At 44.6% G+C, this 11,434-nt stretch overlaps 1 pseudogene across 1 annotated transcript; it reads right to left on the bottom strand.

Moving 5' to 3' along the window:
- Nucleotides 1–10,617: 10,617 nt before the first annotated feature.
- On the bottom strand, nucleotides 10,618–11,087 carry LOC308582955 (U6 snRNA-associated Sm-like protein LSm8 pseudogene; annotated as a pseudogene). Its single transcript has one exon. The product of its transcript is annotated as a U6 snRNA-associated Sm-like protein LSm8 pseudogene (transcript).
- Nucleotides 11,088–11,434: the final 347 nt, after the last annotated feature.

Here is an 11,434-nt window from a genome sequence, read left to right as displayed (position 1 = left end):
CATTGCATCCAGAAAAAAGCCATTCTACAACATGCTTAGTTCTAAAACCAGACAAGATGACTTCAGAACTTTTGGAACTCCTTTGGTGTTAGCTTGGCTATCTCCTCCTGCCAACATGTCCCTATCTTACATTTACAGTCACTGCTCCTTTGGAAAAGGGTCTGTCACATTCATTAGGGCTTGATACTGACGAATGTTCCTTTATCTCCCTGGTAAGATGAAGGAATCGAAGGGCAGCCTTTGCAACTAGCCTAATATGAACAGACTTTGTGAGAAGGTATCACTTCTAAAAAAAATCCAGTCAAATTGTGGGAAATGTTCTGGGCTCCGAAAGAATGACATTCAGAGGAAGACTTTAGCTTGAATTTTGGGAGTTTGGGACTTGAATATCAGTGGCGCAACAGATTTCCACAATTACATTAGATGTGTTCATTAAGTTTTCAGAAAGCCTAAGGAATCCTTTTGGACTACCTACTCACACAGACCCTCAGTCAAGGCCCTGCAAGTGGGAAGATAAACCATGACCCTAAGTTCAGGGGGGGGCACTGTGAGAATGGGATGCTGGACTAAATGGGCCATTGGCCTGATCCAGCAGGCTCTTCTAACATTCTTATACAGTAGCAAGCAAGGACTCAAGCCCAAGATTTTCGCTTTCCAAATCCAACTCTCAGTGAACAGCTTAGCACACTGGCTCTCATGCCCTGTGCTGAAGAAATGGCCATACCAGCTATTTTTATCTGTAACTTGACATAGCTCCTTGCTGCTTTCCCTGTGGTGTTTCTTTTTCCTCCTATCTCTGCTGAATCTAACCTTCTGTGGTGTGAGATTTTGTCTTCTGGCATTTTCAGTCTTCTTTCTCAATAGTCAGGTTTCGTCACCTGTCAACAGGCAGGATGCACAGGTTGCAGAGGGCTTGCTTTAGGCAAAGCCCCCTTTGGTGTGGAAGAAATGCCTTCAGCTCCACTGGCCCAGCCCACATTCCACCTTATTTCAGTTTCACCTCTCTGCTCACTAATTCAGAAGAAGAAGCTTGCCTCTCTTGTTCTGCTTCTGTTTCTATTTCAAGAGCCTCAGCATGGGGCTCTTTGTGTCTCTTTATTTTTCCCCATACATGCTTTATTTATTTATTTCATTTGTTGGGTTTATATCCCACCTTCAACTCCAAGGAGCACAAAGTGATGTGCATGGCTCTCCCACTACTCATTAAATCCTCCACAACAACCTTATGTGGTAGCTTAGGCTGAGAGACTGTGCCTGGTGCAAGATCACCCAGTGAGTTTCATGGCTGGGCAGGGCTTTGAACCCTGGTCTCCCAGGTCTGCAGGGAATCTGAGGTGTGGTACTCACATAGCAGAAGTTGCCCCCAGTTCCAGTTACCACACAGAGGCAGCTTAAGGTCCAACATAGTTTCCTGCTGCAGAAGATAAGGCTTCAGCAATACGGTTCCAGACATTCAGCTTGTAGGAGTTGCAGATACAGATACAGTTTTGTACAAGTACAAAATATATCTGTTGCTCCAGCAAATCAAGACAACACAGACTCCGACTCACTTCACAAGTCTGATCCCAACACTCAGACAGCATGAGGTCCCAGACCGAAGGAGCTGACATGCCTTAATCGCTTATATAGTCACGATTGGGTCATTGCCATAGCAACTGGCTTGGCTGACCTTGAACCTGTTATCTCATCCATAGGGTGATTTGTACTCATGAAATAATAGAACTCCTTCCCCATGACCAGTTCCTCCAACTCTCTAAGCTCTGGCTCTAAGATGAGTTTTGAGATGAATTTAGGGATGGGCAATGAAATGATCATGAGGATGGATGAATAGAGGGAGCGATGGGAAGCAGGGTCACTCCTTTGGCTCTGCTGAGAGATCAACACCATTGGGATCCTCCCTCCCTCAGCTGTAACCTGGCAGCAGGCCTTCCATCAGGCTGGAGGCAAGACAGCAGGGGAGGGGAGGATGGGAAGGAGAAACAGCAGTGTCTGGTGCCCTTTGGATAGGCACTGATAGCGTGGAAGGCAGGGAGACCAACAGTAGTAAGAGTGAGAGTCAATGACAGGCAGAGCCAGAACCAGTGATGAGCAGAGCAAACTAATTCAAGTTTTGCCCTCATCCCTCTCCTTGCTTAGTTCTGCAGGGGCAAAAATGAGACTAAAGAAGATAGAGCTAACGGGCAGTGGCCCCCTGGAATGGATGTAAGAGGGCAGGCAGATGAGGGCAAACAGAGGTTGTGGGGCAATGCCTCATTCAGCCTAATGGACCAGCCTCCACCACCAAAAAGCAGTGGCACTCCATCAACTCAGCTGAGAGTCCAGCTTCACACACAACTCTGAACTATTTCCATCTCAGTCACTTATTATTGGTAGCATCATTATTATTTGTAACTTTTAGAACTGGTGTCCAGGTTTGTTTGTTTTCTCCTCCCTCCCTATCTCCTTTTCGGTTTGTGTTGTGTCTTTTTATATTGTAACCCTGATTTTTCATAGAATCATAGAATCATAGAGTTGGAAGAGACCACAAGGGCCATCGAGTCCAACCCCCTGCCAAGCAGGAAACACCATCAGAGCACTCCTGACATATGGTTGTCAAGCCTCTGCTTAAAGACCTCCAAAGTAGGAGACTCCACCACACTCCTTGGCAGCAAATTCCACTGTCGAACAGCTCTTACTGTCAGGAAGTTCTTCCTAATGTTTAGGTGGAATCTTCTTTCTTGTAGTTTGGATCCATTGCTCCGTGTCCGCTTCTCTGGAGCAGCAGAAAACAACCTTTCTCCCTCCTCTATGTGACATCCTTTTATATATTTGAACATGGCTATCATATCACCCCTTAACCTCCTCTTCTCCAGGCTAAACATGCCCAGCTCCCTTAACCGTTCCTCATAAGGCATCGTTTCCAGGCCTTTGACCATTTTGGTTGCCCTCTTCTGGACACGTTCCAGTTTGTCAGTGTCCTTCTTGAATTGTGGTGCCCAGAACTGGACACAGTACTCCAGGTGAGGTCTGACCAAGAATACAGTGGCACTATTACTTCCCTTGATCTAGATGCTATACTCCTATTGATGAGGCCCAGAATTGCATTGGCTTTTTTAGCTGCCGCGTCACACTGTTGGCTCATGTCAAGTTTGTGGTCAACCAAGACTCCTAGATCCTTTTCACATGTACTGCTCTCAAGCCAGGTGTCACCCATCTTGTATTTGTGCCTCTCATTTTTTTTGCCCAAGTGCAATACTTTACATTTCTCCCTGTTAAAATTCATCTTGTTTGTTTTGGCCCAGTTCTCTAATCTGTCAAGGTCGTTTTGAAGTGTGTTCCTGTCCTCTGGGGTGTTAGCCACCCCTCCCAGTTTAGTGTCATCTGCAAATTTGATCAGGATGCCCTTGAGTCCATCATCCAAGTCGTTGATAAAGATGTTGAATAAGACCGGGCCCAAGACAGAACCCTGTGGCACCCCACTAGTCACTCTTCTCCAGGATGAAGAGGAACCATTGATGAGCACCCTTTGGGTTCGGTCAGTCAGCCAGTTACAAATCCACTGAGTGGTAGCATAGTCAAGACCGCATTTTACCAGCTTCTTTACAAGAATATCATGGGGCACCTTGTCAAATGCCTTACTGAAATCAAGGTAGGCTATATCCACTGAGTTCCCTTCATCTACCAGGCTTGTAATTCTGTCAAAAAACGAGATCAGGTTAGTCTGACATGACTTATTTTTCAGAAATCCATGCTGACTATTGGTGATCACAGCATTCCTTTCTAGGTGCTCACAGACTGTTTTCTTAATGATCTGCTCCAGAATCTTCCCTGGTATTGATGTCAGACTGACTGGGCGGTAATTATTTGGGTCCTCTCTTTTCCCCTTTTTGAAAATAGGGACAACATTTGCCCTCCTCCAGTCTGCCGGGACTTCGCCTGTTCTCCAGGAATTCTCAAAGATGACTGCCAGTGGTTCTGAGATCACATCTGCCAGTTCTTTTAATACTCTTGGATGCAGTTCATCTGGCCCTGGAGACTTGAATACATCTAAACTAGCCAAGTATTCTTGTACTATCTCCTTAGTTATTCTGGGCTGTGTTTCCTTTGCTGAATCATTTGCTCCAAATTCTTCAGGTCGGGCATTGTTTTCTTTATCGGAGAAGACTGAGGCAAAGAAGGCATTGAGGAGTTCAGCCCTTTCTGTGTCCCCTGTTTGCATTTCACCGTCTTCTCCTCTGAGTGACCCCACTGTTTCTTTGTTCTTCCTTTTGCTACGAACATACCCATAAAAGCCTTTTTTGTTGCTTTTAACCTCTCTAGCAAGCCTGAGTTCATTCTGTGCTTTAGCTTTTCTGACTTTGTGTCTACACGTGCTGGCTATTTGTTTGAATTCCTCTTTGGTGGTTTCCCCCATTTTCCATTTTTTGTACACATCCTTTTTTAATCTTAACTCAGTTAAAAGTTCTTTAGATAGCCACCCTGGCTTCTTTAGGCACCTTCCATGTTTCCGTCTCATTGGTATTGCCTGACGTTGTGCTTTTACTATCTCCCTCTTAACAAACTCCCAGCCATCATGAACTCCCTTTCCTTTTAGTATTACTGTCCATGGGATCTCACCCAGCACTTCCCTAAGTTTTATGAAGTCGGCTTTCTTAAAGTCAAGAAATTGAGTCCTAGTATGCTTGGCTGCTCCTTTCCGCTGTATAGTAAACTTCAGAAGAGCATGATCACTCGCGCCTAATGATCCTTCCACTTCTACCCCACTAACCAGGTCATCAACATTGGTTAGGACCAGATCTAAAATGGCTGTTCCTCTTGTTGCTTCTCCCACTTTCTGGACAATGAAGTTGTCTGCAAGGCCAGTGAGGAATCTGTTTGACCTTATGCTCTTGGCTGAGTTTGACATCCAACAAATATCCGGGTAATTGAAGTCCCCCATTACTACTATCTCCCTTCCTTTGGAATGCTTGGCCATCTGTTCCAGGAAGGCATCATCTATGTCCTCCGTTTGGCTTGGGGATCTATAGTAAACTCCCATAATGAGGTCTCTGTTATTCTTCTCTTCCTTAATTTTGACCCAAATGCTTTCAATTTGGCTTTGAGGTTCTAAATCTTGGATCTCTTCACAGGTATACACATCCCTGACATATAACGCCACTCCTCCTCCTTTCTTGTCTGGTCTGTTTCTCCGAAATAGATTGTATCCCTCCATTATTACATTCCAATCGTGGGACTTATCCCACCAGGTTTCAGTGATGCCTATTATGTCATATTTAGTTTGCTGTAATTTTTTAATTATCTGTAAGCCACTTAGGGAATCCTTTTGTCTTAAAGGTAAAGGTAAAGGTACCCCTGTCTGTACGGGCCAGTCTTGACAGACTCTAGGGTTGTGCGCTCATCTCATTCTAGAGGCCGGGAGCCAGCGCTGTCCGCAGACACTTCCGGGTCACGTGGCCAGTGTGACGAAGCTGCTCTGGCGAGCCAGAGCAGCACACGGAAACGCTGTTTACCTTTCCGCTAGTAAGTGGTCCCTATTTATCTTCTTGCACCCGGGGGGTGCTTTCGAACTGCTAGGTTGGCAGGTGCTGGGACCGAGCAGCGGGAGCGCACCCCGCCGCGGGGATTCGAACCGTCGACCATGTGATCAGCAAGTCCTAGGCGCTGAGGTTTTTACCCACAGCGCCACCCGCGTCCCTTTTGTCTTAAGAGCAGGTTATTAATGCATTAAATAAATAAATGCATTGGCTTATGTGGGGGGAGGCTAGGATAGCTCATGTGAAAAAGACAACTGGTGAGCGATTTATATATGCACACACATATGAATGCACACTAATGTACATATACAGGAGAGGGAGGGGGAGAGAAAAGAAAATTCAGAGTAAATAAGAAATTATGTTTGCTTTCTCAGAACAGATCTCACTCTTATGCAGCTACTTTCTTAAAAACAGCACTGGCTATCTATGGAATTCATTGACACAGCTCATTGATTCTCATAAATGCTTGCTATAAAGAAGGATGAAATAATAGTTCTATTGGCCACTACCAGCCATAGCAGCTAGAAATAAACTCTCCGATGTTCAGGGACAATGCATCTGTGAGTACCAGGTTCTGGGAATTAGAAAAACAAAACAAAACAGGGGGCTTAATTTTGTCATCTTGCCTAACTTCCCCAGAGCATCTACATGGCCAATATGGAAATGAGAATGATATGCTAGATTAACAGTCGCCTGACTCAGCATGTCAGCTGCTTTGTACGAACATGCATCTCAATGTGGGTTGGGTGTTTTTTGTTTAGCTATGATGATAACAATTCTATCAAATAGCTAGAAAGCTGTTCAGCACTTCCCTATGTCGGTCATGCTTCAATGGTGCGCCAGAAACGTTGCCTGAAAGCTAATATTTAGTGCTAAGAAATGGAGGGTTCTTTCACCTTGTCAACCACCTGCTTTCTATCGTGAAGACACTTGCATTACTATCATTTTGCTGTGATTACCCTTGGAATTACACATTGTGCCCTGGTGCAGTTACAGGTGACCATCATATTCGCACCAAGCTCAGATCTCATTGCTTAGGTGCCATAGCCCTGATTCTAGCAGGCAAGGAACTTTTAAATCTATGTCTCGTTTGTGTGCTCATTTTCTTTCACTTCCCCATGTGAACTACATCACACAGAGATTCACTTTTCCCTGGGGCAGGGTATTTAATTAATTCATCAGTTAAACTGGTGAAATAAAAAACCATTTTCACTGACACCCCAGATTAATTGGGAGAATATGCTTTTAAGATCTTTTACCATTATTTCTAATAAAAGGATGGGGCAGTGGTGCCCCTCCATGCTGGCTGGGGCTGATCGGAGAACATAAGGGCATAAGAAGAGCTTGCTGGATCAGGCCAATGGCCCATCTTAGGACCGCAAGCAGGAGCCAGGCACAAGGGCACTCTCCTATCCTGTAGCCTCCAGAAACTGGTATTCAGAAGCCTTGCTGCCTCCAGCTGTGGAGGGAGAGCTCAGCCATCATGGTTAGTAGCCATCAATAGCCCTTTCCTCCATGAATTTGTCCAATCCTCTTTTGAAGCCACCCAAGTTGGTGGCCATCACTGCCTCCTATGGGAGAGATTCCATAACTTAAATATGATGGTGTCCAGCAACAGCTAGACTGGAAGCGGCCGCCAAGACCATATAACACCAGTCCTGAAAGACCTACATTGGCTCCCAGTACGTTTCTGAGCACAATTCAAAGTGTTGGTGCTGACCTTTAAAGCCCTAAATGGCCTCAGCCCAGTGTACCTGAAGGAGCAACTCCACCCCCATCGTTGAGCCCAGACACTGAGGTCCATCACTGTCCCCATTCTTGCTGCCATCACTGCCCCACAACAGGGAAGAGGAGAAGGCAGATGGGGTGACGGTTTTCAGCAGTGGGAATTCCTACCAGGGTGTCAACCTCAGGAAGTGGCCAACCCTGCTGACTTTTGCCATTGACCGTGGACAGCGCTAATTCCTCCCCCCAAAATGTGCAAGAGCCATTTGAGAAAAGTGCCAAGGAAGCCGTAGTCTGGTGCATCCCAGTGGGATCGGAGATTACAGATCACTGTTACAGAGAGAGCAGCAGCACGGGAAACAAAAGAACTGGATGGGAATTACTTTAGCAGTTGCTCAGTCCAGCTTCTAAGCTATTCACTTCTATCCAGAGAAAATAGCTGGTTTCTAAGAGCCCGGCATTGAAATGACTTCCCAAACATATCATCAGTGCAGCAGTTTGTCCCCTGAAGTCTATCTTCAGGGAGCAGAACAAAATGTATATAGTTTTGCAACACATCCTGGAAACATGCTTAATGGTTTGTGCTGTAACCTTTAGAGAATAGGGAAGAGTGACTTGTGAGCAGCTGAACTCATAGCAAACAGCAAATGGTGCATGGGCAGAATCCAGCCAAAACGAAGCACTTTCAGTCTCCCAGATTTCAATGGGAGGAACCTGAGCACATGCTTAAGTTCCCCATGAAAAGCAATGGGATTTAGAGTCATTTAATTGTGGCCAGCCAATGCCCTATGTGAGTGAGATCAGCCAACTGACCGTGTTTTGTTTTGTTTGTAGGTGAAGCTGCAGAATAAGTTGTTGCCCGTGAATTGTGTTGTTGCACTGAGTGAGGAACCCCCTTGCCAGGGGGATTGTCAGTGGGCAACAGACTCTATTTATGCTCAGACTCTATTTATGATAAATTTAGTTACAGATAGGTAGCCATGTTGGTCTGCTGTAGTCGAAACAAAATAAAAAAATTCCTTTCAGTAGCACCCTAGAGACCAACTAAGTTTGTTATTGGTATGAGCTTTTGTGTGCATGCTCACGAAAGCTCCTACCAATAACAAACTTAGTTGGTCTCTAAGGTTCTACTGGAAGGAATTTTGTTATGATAAATTTGATTGTCTGCAACACATTTTATATATGTGGGGCTGCCCTTATATCTGGTCCAGAAGCTGCAACTGGTACAGAAGGCAGCGGCCTAACTGTTCATAAGTTACTGGCAACACCTTACCGCCTGCTGGCGGAGCTGCACTGGTTGCCAGTTTGCTACTGGGCCAGGTTCACATGGGTTTTTTTGTGTTCATTCACAAAGCCCTAAACAACTTGAGCTTGGAGTACTTTATGATTCCTTATGCTCCACCTCCATCACTGGTTCTGTACACACAATCCATTTAACACACCTGACTTTCCCCAAAGAATCCTGAGGAATCTAGTTTGTTAAGGGTGCTAGGAACTGCAGCTCCCAGCATTCCTTGGGGGAAGTCATGTGCTTTAAATTTATGAAGTGTGCACAGGCACTGAGATCCTCTGATGGGACACTTCATGTTCCCCATGTCCCTGAGGTATGGTCATCATTTACTAAGGACCAACCCTTTAGTGTGGTAGGCCCTGCTCTGTGGAACTCCCTGGCAGTAGAGGCTTGGCAGGAATCATTCCTGTCTTCTTTTAGATGCCATGGGGAAACTGTGTTAATTCAGACATGCCATTGAAATGTGAATTTCTTTTTCCCAACCAGTATTTACTGATGTTTTTCTTGATCTTACTGTAGCTTTGTATGTTGTGTGCCGCAAATATTTAAATAAATAAATGTTTTAAAAACGTGTTTTGTTTTGTTTTTCCATCTCCAAGGTCCTAGGCTGACATTCTAGCCACAACACCACACCAGCTCTGATGGGTGAGGCTAAAGAAATGGGTGTGAAGTGGCAATTTTCACATACAATTCCCCATCCAATTTCAGATAACTCATGCCAGAAGAAAGCTTCAATGATGCTCATGGACTTTCGCTGGATTGGGGCGATCGTCCTTGTGGTTGTTTTTTTTAAAGCTTGCACAAAGTTTCTCTCTAGAGAACATTGAACCAAGTTGGGGTGAAGTAAGGAGATTTCTGAATTGATTTTTTGGCGTCATGATGTGGTCTCTGGGAAGCAGAAATAAAGGATTTCAGAGAGTTATAACACATGCCATTTATCTCCTAAACATCTTATTGATTTATGCTTGCAGATCCTACCTTTGGCTCTGTCTGCTGTTGAACTTTATTTGTATTGATTGTGCCGAAACTGACGAGGTAGCAACATGTATTAGAGGGCAGCTTTTCAGCTTTTGATGTGAAGTTGCACCAGAGCATAGCTAAAACTTTGTTAACAAGATCTTATGTAGCAAGCATGATTACAACAGGAAAGCAGGGCGACACAAGTCCATCTTTATGGATCATGTTTCCATCTCATGTCCTTCAACTCTCTCTCTCTCTCTCTCTCTCTCTCTCTCTCTCTCTCTCTTCTCCTACCCAAAACTAGCACAGCAGTACAAGCTGCCAACCCGAGTGGGCTAGGCTGTGCTTCAATATCACACATCGTGTCAGTGTGGCTGTAGCGACAACAGGCTTTTTGGAATCAATAACATGATGTGACTGACAATCCTGACAGCCTGTCAGCCACTATATGGCACGAAGAATACTGGGCCTGAAAAGTACTCTCTGTACGAACCTTGCTGCTGTGGCTGCTAAATTTGACATGGCGCCCCCATCAGAAAACATGGCTGTTTTTACGATCATCTGGACCCTAATGAGATCCTATCATTATAACACTAACAGGCCTGTCAGGTCTCGTCAGCCTCCCCCTGTGTCAGCCATCAGATTTCGTTGGCGCTGACGTGATGTGGGGGAGGCGACTAGATATTTTCTCTATAATTAAGGCCAAATCCATTAAAAGGTTGTGGAGGGTGGAATATCTTCAACTGTCCTGAGACTGGGGCTTTCGGGCAATGTCAAATGCACATTATAGCCCAGGTAGAGGAATTCCTGACATAATGGCAGCCAACGAGGCAAATGGTATGGGAGATGCACATGGGTTGCCAATTTCTGTTCTTGGAGATGCACATGGGTTGCCAATTTGCTATCGAGTCAGGTTCAAGGTGTTACTATTAGCAAGGCTATTTTCCAGCCGGAACTCACAGGAACTCAGTTCTGGAACCTCTCAGGTGGGCACCATTGCCATTACAGGAGAACAAGGGAGGTGTTCGTGGTGAGTTCTGGCACCTCTTTCTAGATATAATGCCTTTTAAAACTTGGGACCAGTTTATCTGCGAGATTGTGCCCACTCGAGTGCTTTGACCGGTGGAATTTTTTTTTCCAATAAAATGTAGACTTTATTATACATATCAAACCATAACACACAAAATTACTCTCAACTTGTAAGAAAAGTAGCCGTGCCGTCCTATAAATAGTTTTGTACAGCCAGATATTTCTGAAGTCCTTTTATACACACTTCTTTCTTCAGTGTACAACTGAGTTCAGAGGTTCTGCTCAGATATTCCCCAAGTCAAGGGCTGAATCCGTCTCTCCATCAATTTCTCCAATTACAGCCACGTTATCACCTCTTACAATGTACAATCCCAATACTACTTGTTCCACTCCTTGCGAAGAACTGAACACTCTTTCATGGCTTTCATCCAAAATCAAGTTGATGGTCTGATCAAAACCCTTGAGAGTTCCCACGATCATTCGGCCGTCTGAAGTAATTACAGCAACAGTACGGTTAATGTAGTTCTCCAAAGCGGAGGTCATGGCGGCAACCCTTCCCGGCTCCCACTGAATCCCTTGATCGGTGGAATTGACACCACTACAGATGCAACAGAATACCTGTTCCACATTTGTAAAAAAAAAAAAAAGATCATTTAGTACGGCTGCATCTACACTTTGGAACTCCCTGCCTTTTGAGCTCAAGCAGGTGCCTTTTGGTCCCTGCTAAAAACATTCCTGTTCAGACAGACCTACCCAGATGATTAGAAAGTTGAGGTAATTTTAATCTGTTTTAGTATTTTAAATTTTGCATATTATAAAGTGGGATTGTGATTTTTTTTTCTTATTTCATCTTTTGTAAACTGCTTTTAAGGTTTGTTTGTTTTTACAATCAAGCAATCTATAAATTTTATGAAAT

Source organism: Podarcis bocagei, assembly GCF_964188305.1.
Source record: "Podarcis bocagei genome assembly, chromosome: 3".
Lineage (NCBI taxonomy): Eukaryota > Metazoa > Chordata > Lepidosauria > Squamata > Lacertidae > Podarcis > Podarcis bocagei.
Note: the sequence above shows the minus strand (reverse complement) of the source record. Positions and strands in the feature narration are given on the sequence as shown.